Genomic DNA, 16,806 nt, shown 5'->3' on the forward strand with positions numbered 1-16,806 from the left:
GAAGCTCTGGCCCTATTCCATGGACTGTAGTTCCTGGGAGTAGGCTCCTTTGTGGAGCAGACTAGATGCATTTCATTACTGAATACAGACTGCAGTGTGTGTGTGGCAGAGGTGTGGATCCTGGTGGACACGCAGATAGGCAGAGGCCAAGGGGTCCATAAGGAATCCACCTGAGTTTGAGTGGGCCCGATCGTCTGCATTTCTAACAAGCTCCCAGCTGGTGCGGCATGCTGCGGGAGCACGTGGGGAACAGCTGCTTTACTGCTGTGAGGAAATCCGGGCAGACCAGGCCTCTCTGCTTTGCTGTGTTGCTGGTTGGTCTAGGAGCTTTACTTAAAGGCGGGAGGAATAATATCCTAAGAACCCTGTGGCTCGTGGAGTTTTTGGCAAAAAGGGAGGTAGCTACCATTACCACTACCTCTTTTGGTGACAAAATAATGGACAAACAAAGCTGGCCAACATGATCATTTGGTTAGAACATAATTTTGGTCAGAAACTAATACCGATAGTCATTGCTCCCAATCTCATCCTCCACTGGTAGAGTTTTATAATCCTCCTAAGTTTCTAAAAATTTTGTCTGTTTTCCAGAATTTGCTTTTGAACACTTTCTAATTTATCTATTTTTTTTTTTATCCTTTTCTATGGGGGTTGTTAACAGGGAAAAGTTAAAATAAACCAAGTGTCTAACAATACAGGATTAATCGGAACAACACAAGTGCTTAATAAATGGGGAGTAGTTGGAACGAACCTGAGACACTGCGCTGGTCCACTGCCCATCTGCTCTTCGGTCTGTCCTGCCTTCCCGCGCTCACTCGGTTTCTCAGGTACCACAATGCTGAGGAATCGCTGACCTCTGGGTCAGGCCCCACCAATGGAAGGTGCTGGTAGAAGACTAGAAAGGGAAGATGGGAGACGCCAGGGTATTTTTCCTTTCTGCTCTCTCTGCTTTGGACAGTATCCTGTCCATTCTGGCAATGGCCACATCTCCTCTACAGCCTAGATGCCCACCAGCTCTGCCCTCCAAGGTGCCAGGGAGAACCATGGTGCCTCACCTTGGCTCCATCTATTGACACAGAGTTCAGTTCTGTATCTCGCCCTAGGGTGGTAATGTCTTCCTGCTTGGACCATCTCTGTGTTATCTCACTGGCTCATTTGGTTTCCCAGCTCTTTGAACCTGCATAATCCAATCACTATATAACTTTCCCCTGCTTTATAGGAGGGGTTCCCCTTCCTGGCTAGACCTTATCTAATACAAATAATATCTTGGTCAAGGATTTCTGGCTATGTTATCAAATAACATACAACAACAGTATTGGACTCTGTAAAAATAGGTATTGTCTAATCTACATGTTGCTGCTTGCTGCATGCTTGACATAGGACAGGTCACAGGTGGATGTTAACAGTGATTCGGGAAAGAACTTTGGCCTCTCCATCAATTCTGTCACGTTCTCTTCCCATCCCCAATCAGTCTGTTTGCTTTGCAATGTAACTTCCGGACAAGTCTCCTAGAGACCCTTCTAAGCTCCTAAATCCCTCTTATATAGATAGATATTCTGAAACTGTCACTGGAGAAAGCATAAGGGACATAAGGACTTTCACCCTATTTCAAGTAATCACATAAAAATATGCAACATCACTAATGAGTGTGAATGATGATGGTTAATAAATAAGTTTAGATGTTCTCTATGTATGCTAAAATATGGAAGGCACTTCTATTATTAGTATAGGCACCAGGCCACGTTACCCCATTCCCAATGATTAATGTAGTGGCAGAAAGCTGACTTTTAATGTGCCCCTAAATGCCTCAAGGAGGCTTCAGTTCAACAGCTTAAAACAAATATCTAAAACTCTTAGAGTTGGTAAGTCAGATATCACCATGTGCTTATCAGTTGCTTCTGAAGTATGTGTTGAGGAAGTCATACAAATTATCACACAGCATGGAAGAGAAAGTGGCTGAGACCATATAGAGAGATGACCTAATCATACCCGTAATCTCATTTAAAATAACAGATTTTTATCAGTGAGATGGAATTAGATGTTTTCCACAAATTCTACTACTTGGGTAGAACCTTGCTCACTGATGAACCAACAGACCATGCCCTTCAAAACTAAACCAAGCGTGCTGTACCGGGGTGATCACTGCAGCACCGAGACTGAGACCCAGCTGAAGATGACCTTCTGGATGGCTTCTAGTTTCTGAGAATATGAACAAGTACACTTTGGGGAATCCACAGATAATACAGACATAGTTTATTTGAGAACATTTTACAAATCTGAAATGAAGATGGTGTGTTTTCACTTAACACGTGTAGTTCTTTGTCTTTTAATGTGAGATCCAGTGGGCTCCCTGCTCTCATACTCTTGGCCACCACAGTAACAGCAACGCCTGGCAAATCTCATCTTGACTCAGCTTGTTAGGCTGATGTACTTGACGTTGGTTCAAGTTACATTAGAAGGCTCAGCGTCACCAATCTTTTGTAGGGTGTCTGCTTAAAAGCATCAGAGACACCCTTGGCATCAGTGCCTTATAGTTTTTATTTTTATGGCCATGTTACCAGAAGGACTGGTCAAAGAACATGTATAAAATCACAGAGGGAGTCCAGAAGAGCAGGAAGAAAGAACGTAGAAGACAGTCTGTTTACTGTAATTAAAGGAGTGGGCTCTGGAGTCACAGTCTGGATCAGTCCGTTCTAAGCTGGGTGACCGTGAGTAAACTGCTTAACTTCTCTGAATTTCAGTTTTGCTAACCACTAAATGGAGAAAACAGCATCAAATCATGCAGGGTTCCTACAAGGATCACATGACTTAAACATGTGATGTGCCTCGCAAAGTGTGTCTGGTAAGTAGTAGGTTCTTAGTAAATGTTGGCTGTCTTCGTGTTCATGGTTATCGTAAGAATGTTCTTTGCTAGTCACTTTTAAAAAAACCGTGAATAAAAATGGTTTCTGACCGAATTCTCCCGGGAACCCTGTGGGAATTGGAGTCTGTCTCTTGTACAGGATATGTCTCTAATTTGGGGAAATACTCTTATCTAGGAGGTAGGAAAAAACTGGAAGAAACTTAAAACACTTAGAAAAACTTAAGTTCTGAAAATGTGAGGAAGTTTTGGAGGAGATGATTTGAGTTTATACAATATGGCCTTATAAGGCTACAAATTATGATAGCTTTAAAAGCATGCACGGCTTGGAGTTAGATACTTGGAATGAAGTCGTTCTGGGTAATTCCTGGATCCCAGAGTGCCTGAACCACAAAGAATCTTAGGGAACATCCGACCTGATCACCTTATTTTATAAATGTGGACTCAAGGATGGAAGCATGAAATAGTCAGAGGACAAGAAAAAACAGATTGCCCCACATTTGTAGCTGACCCCGTGTGCAGAATCGAGACCTTGATATTTTTTTGAATTATAGTAAAAAATAATTTCTGCACTTGAAAAGATTGAGTAAGGTTCCCTGAGTCCCTGCTGGAGGCAACACTCAGCTAGTTACTAGGATCCCTGTTGTTTGTTAATGCAACAAATATTTCCTGAGCATCTATTATGTGCTAAATTCTGAACTTGACTCCAGGGATCTGGAAAGAGTTAACAGTTCAGCAAGGTAGACAGATGTATAAATAGATGACTGATATAGTGTTATATGTACTAGACTGAAACATCGTATAACATGTTACAGAAGGTGAGGTGCGCCTCAATCAATTTGGGTTAGCTTAGAAAAGGCTGTGCCCAAAGGTGAGCAGATAACGTGCCGGTGGAGTTCCAGAGCACATTCCAGCGGGAATGCAACGCCAGCTCAGGAATGCAGAAATGCTGCCTCTTACAGTGTCTCTCTTAAGCCCGCCCTTTTCATGTGCACTGCCATTGCCCTGCTCTAAATACAACATCAGCACCTCTTTCTTAACCTGGACTACTGCAATATCCTCCTGTCACCTGTCTCCGCTCGTGTTTTCCACACAGAAGTCACGTGATCTTTTCAGGACACAAATCTGAATCATATCGCTCCCCCTGCCTCAAGCTTTTTAAAGGTGTCCAGTGCTCTCAGGATATTTAATAACATAATAATAAAGAAGATGATAAAAGTATCAAACTTACACAGAGCACCCTATATACCAAGTGTTAATCTATGGGCTTTATGTTACAATCAATCCTCATTATTTGTGGACTCTGTATTTGTGAATTCATCTACTTGTTAAAATTTATCTGTAACCCCCCAAATCAATACATGGGGTGCTTTTGAGGTCATTCATGGACATGTACAGAGAGGTAAAGAATTCGAGTCATTTAATGCACACATTTCTAGCTAAGCTCAAACAAAGCAACACTGTGCCTTCCTGTTTCAGCTCTCATACTGTGAATAAGTGGCTTTTTCATGGTCTATTTAGTGTCACATTTCTGTGCTTTTTATTGGTAATTTTGCCGTTTATAAATGGCATACTATGGAAATGCCAACTAGTGTTCTGAAGAGCAGGAAGGTTATAATATGCTTTACAGAGAAAATTTGTTCAGGAGTGAGTTATAGTGCTGTTAGCCCTGAGTTCAGTATTGATGGATTAACAATGTATTTATTAAATAAGGTGACTTTAAACAGAAACACACATAAAGAAAGGTGATGTATTGTAAAACAAAGTTATATATTGCTTGAGTGAGGAAAATGTGGTGACCAGAGGCTCCCAGGAACCTAACCACTCATTTCTCCTAGGAGTGATGGTTCACTGTTCACTAATTCATTGTTTGAAGTGACTCTATAGAATATAATAGAGTGACTAATGAGAATCAACAGCTATAACTCACTGAAAACCAATGAGAATCTTATAAGATAAAGAACAAAGTCTTTTCTACAGCTTATACAACTCTCTAGTGCCTCTTCTCTCCTTTTTTCCCTGGCTGCACTGGCTTTCTTTCAAATCTTTAAACTTATGTTTCCTTTAAATTAGGTTTCTTTTAAATTTGTTTCTTTCCTGGTCAAAAACCTTGTCATAGGCTGTTTCCTTTGCTCTGTCACACCACCTCCAGCCGGGTTAGATCTCAGGTACTGCACACCCGCCTTACCTTTCACCTTGCCTCCTTAGCACAATTTAGACCATTTTGTTTAATTGATTGTTGTGACGTCTTTTTTACCTTTTCACCTATGCGGATCCTGTGAGTTCTGGCTCACTGCCCTACCTGACATGTCTGTTCTCAGTAGGTAGAGCAGGAAGAGCTCATGAGGGAGACTAAGAAGCATGTTCAGAGAAGAGGAGGGAAATCAGGCATTGCTCTCAAGAAACGAGAGAGGAGGGAGTTAGACATGAGGGAGTCTGGCACTAAACAGCGTCAAATGCCATAGAGAAAAGGAAAGGATAGAAAAGTGCACATTGGTTTTAGCGACAAGGAGGTTAATGGTAAGAAGTGAGGGAAAGTTACAGAACCTCGGAGGTGGGTGTTGGGTGCAGCGGGTTGAGGAATGAGTGGTACACATGAAAAGGAGCATGGAAGACTCTCACTGAGTTTGGAGAGGATGGGGATGAAGAAGGAAGCAGTTATGATATAGGATACAGGACTATAGGATGGTTTTATAGAGAATGAGGGTTAAATACATTTGAGATGCTGAGAAGAAAAGAAGATAATTGAAAGAAACCGACGATAACGGAGAGACTGAGGGAAAATAGAGGAAATCAAGTCAAGATCACCCATGAAGGTATCACCTTTAGAAAGAAGTGGGGATCCTCACTTCTTCCTTAAAAAAAACGAGGGCAGGGATATATTTCTCGATGCAGGGTGGGAGGCTGGAGGGGTGCAAAGCTTGGCTTTCTTATTGAGATGGTGGGCAGGGCAGTCTGTTGGAGGGGCTGGGGTGAAAGCTCAAAGTGTCACAGGTTTGAAATAGTGTGTGGCGGGAAGAGAAACCACTGAAAGGTGGCTGAGCAGTGCTGACGGATGGCTGCAGTCAGAAACCAAAGTTGAGTGATGCCAGTACGTGCAGTCTTTGCAATGTTTTCCTCTCCCAGCACTGTCCGGCCATCTGGGTAAAGGCCCAGAAATGTGGGTTATTATATGGTCTCAGCTTGAGGTAAAAGACAACAGGGATTGATTTTAAGGGTGCTGGCAAGGGTGGCTGAAGCAACGGACCGTAATGCACGGTCTCTATCGGATAGGTTTGGCAGTCTGCTGAGAGTTTGCCTAAGGAAAGAAGGGAATCTTAGGGAATAGTCGTCCCAATGAGGTTTAAAAAAAGCCAGTGACCCGCATCTTGAACTTGAGAAGTTTGGAGAGCTAAAAGATGGTGTTTTGACATTGGTATATTAAAGTTTACTGTTAATGACATGGCCCTGGATATGTCAATGGAAGTTAATTTAATTGCAGTGGAGGTGAGATAACCGGAGTGTAGAGTCAAGAAGACTTTGATCCTGTGGTATTGAATAATTTGTTTAGCTGAAAAGTCCCCAGATGAAAGCAATAAGTAGGGGAAAGGACAGAATAGGTAGATGACGTGCACCTCAAAGGTTCATAAGGTTGTGCATGAAGGAGGTAGCTTGACCATCTAGTATTTACAAAGGGGAACAAGGACAATGCACATAGTACTTTCAGGATCACACAGGAGGGAATAGGATCACACAGGAGGGAATAGGAATAAGATATAGAGCTGATTATATCCCAGGCTGAAGATGGAAATGGGAAGGGAATTGGGGAGAAGACCCAGAGAGAAACAAAAGAGAAGAAGGTCTGTAATCCTACAGTTTGGTTCCTAAATTTGAGAGTGTATCAGAATATTCTGGAGGGCTGGCATCACTCCCAGATTTCTGATCTAGGTCTGGGGTGGGGCCCAAGAATCTGCATTTCTAACAAGTTCTCAGTAAGGCTGCTGATGTTGGTCTTGGGACGATACTCCAAGAATCATTATTCTGGAGGGATGATTTTCATTGGAGGGATGATCTTTATTGGAGAAACCCCAAATTGCCTTGGGAGATAGATTCACTTAAAATCTTTCAGAGTGAAAACTTAGTTGGGTCATGTCTCATCTCACATATTTTAGAACTGTATCCACAAACAACAATAGTAAAGAGGAAAAATAACGGAGTTCCACTCAAACCTGAATAAGCTAGAAAGAAACAGACTTTGGGGATTGCTCTGTCTACTGGCTTTAATGCTTTAAGTAATAAAAACTGTAGTGAAAGACCAAGGAATAGGAAATTTAATAGAAAGTAGAAAGAATAGACTTTTCCCCTAAAGCATTAAGAAAATAACTTACCTATTGTGGAGATTGTCCATGAGGTTTCTCTAGCAGTTTAACTTGTCTCCCTGCAACAATACAAAAGTTGAAAATTGAAGTCTACAAGTGGCCTCCATGTCACAGACAAGTTGTACCAACAAAGTAGCACTTTCTGAGGGGCACTGGCAATGCTGTGGGGTAATGGAATTCTCGAACTGGAACAGTTGGCTCAGTTCCTGATACTGGGCAATTAAAAATTTACCCAATTTCAGTGTTTCTTCTATAAAATGAGATTTAAATGGCAGAGTATGTGAGCTGTTTATCACATACTCAGCTTGTTGGAATTGTTCAATAACCAAAAGCTATGGCTCTGATGGGTAAAATTTCAACTAAGCAGAAAGAAATTCAAGAGATTTGCTTCTTGGAGACAGAATACATAATTTATAAAATAGTTTTGCTTATAATGAAAATAACGATGTATAGAATTTGAAAGTAAAGCAAATGTTTAGAGTTTTACCAACTTCTCTGGGATGATTACAGTGATTCACTCTCTATAGACATAAATTTTTCAAAAAATGCTCTTATCCTACTAGCCACACCCCTTTTAAAAATCTTTAAGTGGTTCTGCCTTGCCTTTCAAGTCTTTAATGAACTCAGCTAAGCATTTAAGGCCTTCCTCTATATGGCACCAATGGCCTTTCAAAATTATCTCTGAAACTCCTCTAGCCACTCCTATTTCCAGCTAATCTGGATTTTTCACTATTTTCTAAACATGCCTATATTTTTCTGTTTCTATGCCTTTGCACATATTATAATCTCCAGTTGGCATGCCTCCGTGCCCATCAACAGTTTGCAAAATTCTACTCATCCTTCAACATCATTTCCTCTGTGAAGATTTTTTGAAAATCCAAACTAAAGGTAATTACTCTATTCTTTTAATGGTTATAGGATCTTCAACTACTTCAACTGGCTCTGATCACTTTCTACCTTTCTCGTAATTCACTTATATAACATTCCTTCCATTAGACTGTAAACTCTTAATAGGAAAGGGTCATGGCTTTATCATTGTTTATCTACATGTTGTACTTCTTCACACAGTGACTTGCATTTAGATGGTACTTAGCATGTCTTTTAAAAATCTGACTTAAAAATATCATTGATAATTTTAAGATGCCTAACACCAATGTATTATAAAACAACAATGTACACATTTTATCAAACCCAAGATGCACATGTATTCATTTACCTCTTAACATCTCTGAAATTAGCATCTATCTTACAATTATTGGCACATCATGGTTAAACTGGCAACATTGTTTTCTTTCTTTTTTTTGGTGCATAAGACAATGGTACATGTTATAATTGATGACATCTAACATTCAACGAAATTTGGTATCTTAATCCTATATTATAATTTTTGTTTCAGGAATGAATATATTATGCACAAATTTTATTAAAAATATCCTATATTAAATGAGTGCCTACCTTGGGCACAATTATACAAAGACATAGTTCATTTACCCAACAACTAAGATGAAAATTAACAATATCCAAGGATGGAGCAAGAATGGTAAGAGCTCTAAGCACTTTAAAGATCAGGTAGTAACAAAAAAATAATAGCCATAAAATAAAACTTCAAAAGACATTCTGTTTTTTTCCTCAAGCTGACTCTTTGAAATAATAAATTCTTTCAAAATAAAATATTTTTGGCATTCCTAAATTGTTGGTGCCTTTGGTACATGGCTAATTTGTTGGGCAAGTTAGCACTGATATTACATTGGGTTGTACATGGCGAGGACCCAATAATAGGTAAAAATACTAAGCATCATGGAAGTTGGGTTTCAGGCTGCCAGGAAAGGCTTTATATAAAAATGAAGCCATAAGAGACAGGTAAAAATTAGTTCCGCAAGAAGACGGTTTTAGTAAAAGCAAAATGGTAGGAAAGAATGTGACTTGTATACGGGTAGAGAGACCTATGTCATATATTTGGGGAATGGATATGACATATGTACTAAGGCTCTTGAAAATAGGCCCAGAAGATCAAACATGACATGATTGGCAAAGGGGAATAGGTTCTTGAGCAGTGAAGGACAGTGCGGAGGCAATATATCATCTGCTAGTACTAAGTAGGGGAAATGAAAATGGTTAGGTACAGAGAGACTTGCCAAAAGTTGATCTTTTGAATTAAGTGACAAATGTAAAGAGCCTGGTGTGTGGTGTTATCAAAGGGAATTCAGAGGAAAGAGTAAATTTTGAAATCTAGTTTTTCGAGCTTTCCTCGACTTTTGAGTTAAGCATTAATTTCTATTGTCCCTGATTTCTCTCAGCACATTGGTTTATACATTTATTTTGTATAGTGTCTTGGAAAAGTTTTGTTGCCTCACTACCTGTTTCTTATGTGCAAAATGACAATTATAATAGTACTATTTTTCAGAGGATAGTTAGGATTAAATAAAAGAACACAGTGGTTGGCACAAACTACAATCTCAATGTTAGCTGCGATTTTTTCATTTATCATCTCTGTCATCGTCGTTGTTGTCGTCATCATCATCGTCATCATTTTCGTGATTTTTTTTCCCTTCATCATCATCATCATCATCATCATCATGTTCTTGATTTTTTTTTCCCTGCTACTATTGGAAGTTCCTTGATTCGAAGGAACTTCTCATTATCTTTGATACTTCTCATTATCTTTGATACTTCAAAAAGAAATCAGGTTTTTCACAAATATGTACTAAATTTTAAGGAAGAAAAATGCCAGAAATTCATGAAAGTAAAAATTTGTGTGACAGAAAAAAAGGAATTATTAAAATTATTCTTATTCTTGGAGGCTGACAGGTGGAAGAATGATGGTTCCGTAAACAGGAAAGCTGAAGGAAAACCACGTGCAGTATTTTAGAGATCCTGGATTCAGCATTCAGCCTCCTGAGTGGACATGATAGATGGGGAGATAATAAGAGAAAGGAGGCAGACAGGACAAGTGCATGCAGCCATCTTCCATTAAAAGGGAAAAAGGGTATAAACGTATAGAGTAACAGGAGATAAAAACCAAAAGCCCATGGATATGAAGTAACCAACCTAGTAAGTCAGCAGCTCAATATAGACTGTAGAATCCTTAATGGTTTTAGGAAAGTAGGAATGAAGAGGGGAGGGCTAAAATCAGGATAATTTGGAAGGTGTTTAAGAAGCAATTAAGCTCTAAAATCCCTCTGCACTCTCCATCTCAACCATTCTCCATCTCAACCAAGAATATAAGTTTAGTGTCTAGGAAGGGTAAAAGAGGGTTTCTGGACCAGGAACACAGTAGGGAACACATAGCAAAGGGCAGGGGTATGGAACCCCAAACCGGGTGATTAAGTACATGTGTGCACATGGAATGCTGACACCCTCAGCCTGCTCCCCTCCTTGGCTCTTGGAATGTTGGCTGCCACCTTCTAGTTGTCCTCCAGACATCTGAGGAAAGTCTCTAACATGAAAGAGAGAGACTGAAACCAACCAAAACCAACCCAAACCAACCAACCAACCAACCAACCAACCAACCAACCAACCAACCAAAAAGCCCTTCAAACCAAGAGTAGGGAGAAGAAAACAAAACAACTGACAAAAATAATCTTCATCATGTCACTTGTATCCAAAAAGAACAAAAGACTATTTAAAAAAACAGAGAACAAGAAAAAAGCTCTTTGTTTTAAAAATTAAGACAGAAAAAAATGAACATTTCAATAGAGAATCTAAAAGAGAAAGATGAAGAAATCTCACATAAGTAGCAAAAGATATAAATACATAGAAAATCAAATAGAAAAAATAAAATAAATTAGAGGTCCATTCAGGAGGTCCAATATCCAGACAATAGGAGTTCCAGAGAGAACAAACAAAAGGAGGGGAGAAATTCATCAACAAAATTATTTGAGAAAATTCCAGATGACTGAAGGACATGAGTGTCTAGATGCAAGCACTCTCCAAGTGACCAACCCAATGAATAAAAATAGACTCAAAATCAAAATACATCACTGCGATATTTCGGAACTGGGATAAAAGTGGAGATCCAACAGGCTTCCAAAACAAACAAACAAACAAACAAACAAAACCTGGGTCATTTACAAAGATCTGGAGAGCAGAATGGTTTTGGATTTCTTAAACAAACACACACGAATCATTTTAAACCTGGCCAAACTACCAAGTGAGTGAGAGGGTAGAATAAAGATACTTTCAGATATAAAAAAATTTACCATCCACACACCTTCCCATCCTGGGAAGGAGGCTATTGGAAGACGTAACAAACAAGTGGAGGAAACCAGGAGGGAAGGTGAGGGATATCGCACACTGAGCATTAAACACAGGAGAGAGACCGAAGCGTCCCCCAGGACAACGGCGATGGGTAATCCCAGAACACTAGCAGTGTGCACAGCTAGAGGACAGCTTGTTCAGGCTGCAGAAGGACAAGAGGCTCTGGGCAGTTTTCTTTTAAGGGGTGAAATTGGTAGAATAATTGAAGTGTCCTAAACAGAAAGATTTATACAATAGGGAACAACCAGGATGAGGGACTGGGGAGTTTAACTCAGGTGGCAGCCTGATTTAGGGAAATGAGGATGAGCTTGGGAGTCCTAAGTCCTCAATTTGAATCCTGCCACTGCCTTTTTCTGGCTATGCCAGCTTGGGCAGGTCTTTAGAGAAAAAGCTGTGCAGGAAAGGAAATATAATTCTCTACCTGGCTTACCCATGAATTGCATTTACATAGGTATAATAAAGACTAGATATTCATCTAATTAAAACTGGAGTGTGGGGGGGAGGTCGGTGGGGAGTAGGAATATTCTTTATGTGTAGTGGGCCAGGGGATAGAAGCTAAATCATCTTCTGTAGTTGATGATGTTTAAAACTGGAAAAAAAAAATCAAGAAATGGCAATAGAAGCATTCGTTTAGAGAAACAGATGCAAATAACTGAAACAATCAGCAAAAAGGTGATTTACTTTGAAGAAAGAAAAATGTGCTCACAAGTGAGCAGTCTGGGCTTCATACAAAGATTCAGGAACTGATCTAGTCATCAGAGCTAAGTCATGAAAGGTAAGCTAGATGATAGCAAAGGAAAACAATGATGCTTTTGAAAATGCCAACTGACATCCATTTATTTAACCTACATTAATTAGTTAACATCTAGTACTGTGGGCCAGGCCATGTGCTTATACAAGATCATACCAGGATAAGACATAACGCTTACAACCAAGTGAGGTAGGCAAAACATAAACAAATAATTATGATCTAGTGATATAATGGAGCTCATAGGCAAAGTATTATGAAAATGCAGTGACCAGCAATCAACATTTCAGAATAGTCTAGAGCTGCGTAGTCCAATATGGTAACTACTAGCCAACTAGCCACGAGGCTATTTGAATTTAAATTAGTTAAAATTAAACACATTAAAAGTTCAGAGCCTTGGTTATACTAGCCAGCTGCATCTCAAATGCCCCAAAGCCACATGTGGCTAGTGGCTACTATACTGGACAGTGTAGACCTAGGGCATTTTCCTCATTGCAGAAAATTCTATTAGATGGTGTTGGTCCAGAGGTTCTTAAATGGTGATTTTTTTTTTTTTACAGCATATTCAAGTACATTAAACCCCACAGGGGATCACATTCCATGGGTCTATTAGTAAATAGAGCCTTACAGAGCTATTTGATATTTAACCAGCTGAGTTACCTGCACAAGGAATGGAATTTTTACTCTGTTAGAAATTTAGTTTTTAAGGGGAGCCACCACTAGAGCAAGGAAGAAGTATTTCTTACATCTCCTGATACTGTTTGCCCACCCAAAGATGTTGAGGACAAATGCTGTTGGTGACCAGAAGTCTGTGAGTCTTCGGGAAAGCACTTTTGCACAGTGGAAAGAAGGGAGAGTTTTGGAGAACTCAGAAACACCTGAATTTGAATGTTAGCTCCACTACTTACTAGCTGTGTGGTCTTGAGCAAATCTCTCAGCCTCCCCAGGGCCTTCGGTTTTTAGATGTGAAGTGTACAGATAAAGCATGAATCAGGATAAGCAAGTGGCAGAAGCACAGAATGACAGTTGCCATGCCCCTCATTGTTCTTAATCTCCGACATTCAAGAAGTAGGCTGGTAGACAGGGACTTCTCAATGCAGAGAGCTGGCTCTCCTCACTTCTCATTTCTTCTCATCATCTGTTTTCTGGCTTTTCTTAAAGGAGCTATCATTGACCATGAACTGAAGTACTTACCACAGGAAGGGGAATTTCTGTTCAAAGCAGGGCAACGGGAAGAAGTGGGAAGGGCACTGATCAGACTCACTAGCCTCCCAAGTTCTAAAGGGAGTTGAAGGATGTGAGAAAGGTGGCTGCAAGGGAAGGTTTGTGGGTGGTGGAAAAGAAAGCATGGTGGGACATACACCCACAAGGATGGGCTGGGGTCAGGTGGGGTGGGGCCAGGAATGCTGTGCTAAGGACCAGACTTGATGAGATTCATTGTTCATAATAACTGATGACAACATGTTGGACTCACTGGGGGAACAAGTGTGGAAGAAGCCAAGGTGAATTCGAGCCTGCCCATGACTTATCCTCAGATAGGTTTCTACTCAGGAGTTTTTACCATATAGTGGACAGTCCATCCATGTTACCTTCTTTAACTTCCGTGAGAAAAACCAAAACCAAAACAAGAAGTTTCTTTCCAAGTGGAGTTAAATTCTAAATATGATAAGCCTGAGCTGGCACCAATACTGGCTGCAAAAATTAACTTTCCCCTGTAATTTGTAAATGCACTCAGGCTTGTTTTTGGGTTTTCTTTTATGGGTTTTCCCCACCCCCAGCCCCAGGCAGGGCCAATATCTGAAAAGCAAGAAAAGATCTCCAGCTGGGCTCCTTTCTCTCAACAAGCTTTGCAAGCTTCCCAACATCTTCCTTGGCTACAGTTCAGCTGGGGGCCTTCCCTGTATTCCAAGAAGAATTCCTGCCTGCTCACACAGGGGCCCCTTTGTTGTCTGAGGTTATGAGAAGTTAACCACTACTTTGCACAAGGAAATATCTTTTCACTGTGTGAAGGAATGATCAAAGAGGAATGTCATTTAAACCAAGGAAAACAAAACCGTGATTTATATCTAGGATCTCTACAGAGAAAAGAAAGTTCCTGGTTACTCCAGTTAAGCATAGATATCTGCAGTGTAGAGTGCGAAATTCACTCATCTCTTGATAGATTTTAAAGTTTAATCCTCAGTATATGCCAAATTCTAAGTCTTTTTTTAAAGCATAAAAACTTTTTCTTTTCCATCTGCTCTGCTGATAAATATCTCCAATCTTTTCCAGATATTTAAAGACCTTTTTCATTAAAAATGATATGTATATTTGTATGTATAGATATTTATATATAACATATATTTTTAAAATAGATATAATAATATACATGCATACACATACACATATAAGCACACAAAGTTTGGGAAAAGGGGAAAAAGGTCAGCCATAACCATAGCAACCTAATCTTGCGTTAGGTGTTAAATTTTTTCCAAGATTTGTTTTAGTTTGTGTCCATATGCATACCAATTTGACCCAATATTCATGCCCTGTTTTTTTTTTCACTTAACATTATGTCTCTAGACTTTTCCATAACAATACAAAATATCTGTAATGACTTTTAAATGACTGCAAATTATTCCAAGAGTGACCCTCTTCTCGTTAATTAACTCTATAGCTTAACACTCTAGAACTTTCCATTTTTGGCAGTCACACCCCTTACAGCTTCCCAGTTCAGAGTCTCCATTACTGATTATAAACATTACATAATTGTAATGTGGGAGATAATTTTGATTTTCCTTGCTTTTCTCCATTTTTTTCATTTTCTTCTGACCTAAGCATGACCTATAGGCCCTGGCAGTTAGAGACCAGCCAGGAGGCTGTTTTCTCCATCACAAACCAGGAAATACTGGATCCACAAGGCATAGCTGCTATTCAAATTTGGAATGCCAGGTAAAAGAGCAAGGAAAACCTGTCCAGCAATGAGCTGTCCCAGGTAGAAATCCTCCACAACAGACCACAGTGATCAGACTTGAATTCTTAACTCCTATTAAGTTAACCTTTCTCTGTGCAGCACAAGCTCTTCCCAGGCAGAGGCAGCAAGATGCGTCTCTCACAGCAGCAGGGGCCCTAGGAACAACGGCTGACAACCATCCTGTAAACCTGCCAGTACTCCAATGCCCTTTGGATATTACCTTTTCTATTTATGAAGTCCTTATTCTGTCTCAATGTCTCACATATTCAGTGTAAGAGATTCGTCTCAGATGTGCAAGCTATATCTTTATTTACCAAAGGCAGGCGAGAGAGAACAGAGGGAGGCTGAACCCAGGACCAAGTCACTGCAGCTGTAGTGCTCTCAGTTCATTTATGCCTGGGAACTCGGGGACGTCAGAGCCACAAGACCCCTCTCAGGGCCCAGGCAGCCAGTGTGGCTACACTCAACAGAATTTCAAACCTAAAACCTGGGGCTCTAGATCTAATGCATGAGTGAGTGAGTGAGTGAGTGAGAGTGTGAGTGTGTATGTGAGAGTGTCTGTGTATGTGTATGTGTGTGTGTGTGTGTGTGTTGCTAGTGATGGTGGTATCTGACCCTTGAGCATACTCACTATTTCATTTTCTTCCCAGCAACAATACAAAAGGAGCATTACTAGCTCCATTTTATGGTTACACAACTAGTAAATAGTAGAACAAGGACTCAGAGTTCAAGCTTTTTCATTTACACCATGGAGTCTTCAATATGACAGGATGTATGCAATCAAGCCTCTCCACTGTGAGGGTAGGCAGGGAAGATGGGATATAGGAGGTCAATTAAACTAAGCTCCCCATTCATAAAGGGCCTCAAATGTAGACTCTTGACAAGTATCTCTAAATACATGCTCAGTGCTACATTGACAGGATTGAAAGAAGATAAAATTCATCACACAGCTTTGAACTTCAGCCATATTTTTCCATAATAAATCACCTGTTGTTTCCTATGAACTAATACTTTATCTCGAGAATAGGAACATTTTATCACCTTTATGCATGTGTGCAATATTGCAATTTGTATATGTAAGCATTTAAAATCTTCAATTTTTTTATAATCCTGTTTTGTCATTATTTTACTACTTTAATATACTGAGAGCCTCAAAAATAACAATGAAAGTAATCCAAACCTCTTTCAACCTCTGAGACACCTTGATCTGATATTACTGTTGCTCTAGAAAAAGCAGGTTGTATGTTCACCACAAGTGTGATGCAAAAGAAAATACTAGGGACAGATTCCTGTGTAATTAATTTAAGGGAAATTCTTGGTGGGAAGTCTACTCTCACATACCCTTTGTAGAGACTCCACTATTTGTGGTTCTTTAAGTATTTATACCTTAAGAACCATAAAAGCTAATATCTTATGGATTACATGCTTTGTATTAACACAGGTAAGCAATCAGTTGCCAGTAGCTGTATTATGATGCCCCTGGTCCTCTAGCTTCTGGGCCTCTTCTTTATCATGCAGGCAGGCAAGGTCCCTATCATCACAAGGCTGTTACTCTCTGTCTCAAAACAGGCCCACACCACGGGTGACTGAGACTGCATTAACAGGAGGGACTTGAACACATCAATTAAGTTGT

The 16,806-nt window shown here is 40.0% G+C and overlaps 1 protein-coding gene across 2 annotated transcripts in view; it reads right to left on the reverse strand.

Annotated features, from left to right (window-relative positions):
• CUNH4orf19 (chromosome unknown C4orf19 homolog) overlaps positions 1-16,806 on the reverse strand; it is a 37,948-nt gene that overhangs the window by 7,746 nt on the left and 13,396 nt on the right. The window contains exons 2-3 of one of the 2 annotated variants that reach the window (XM_015594884.2): positions 7,225-7,274; positions 749-892 (exon numbers count right to left, since the gene is read on the reverse strand). The gene's annotated coding sequence lies outside the window, so the exon portion shown is untranslated. Of the gene's footprint in view, positions 1-748; positions 893-7,224; positions 7,275-16,806 lie in introns of those variants that run through there. The other variant, XM_006919066.3, reaches the window with a different exon arrangement.

This window comes from Pteropus alecto, unplaced genomic scaffold, assembly GCF_000325575.1.
Source record: "Pteropus alecto unplaced genomic scaffold, ASM32557v1 scaffold5, whole genome shotgun sequence".
Classification (NCBI taxonomy): Eukaryota; Metazoa; Chordata; class Mammalia; order Chiroptera; family Pteropodidae; genus Pteropus; species Pteropus alecto.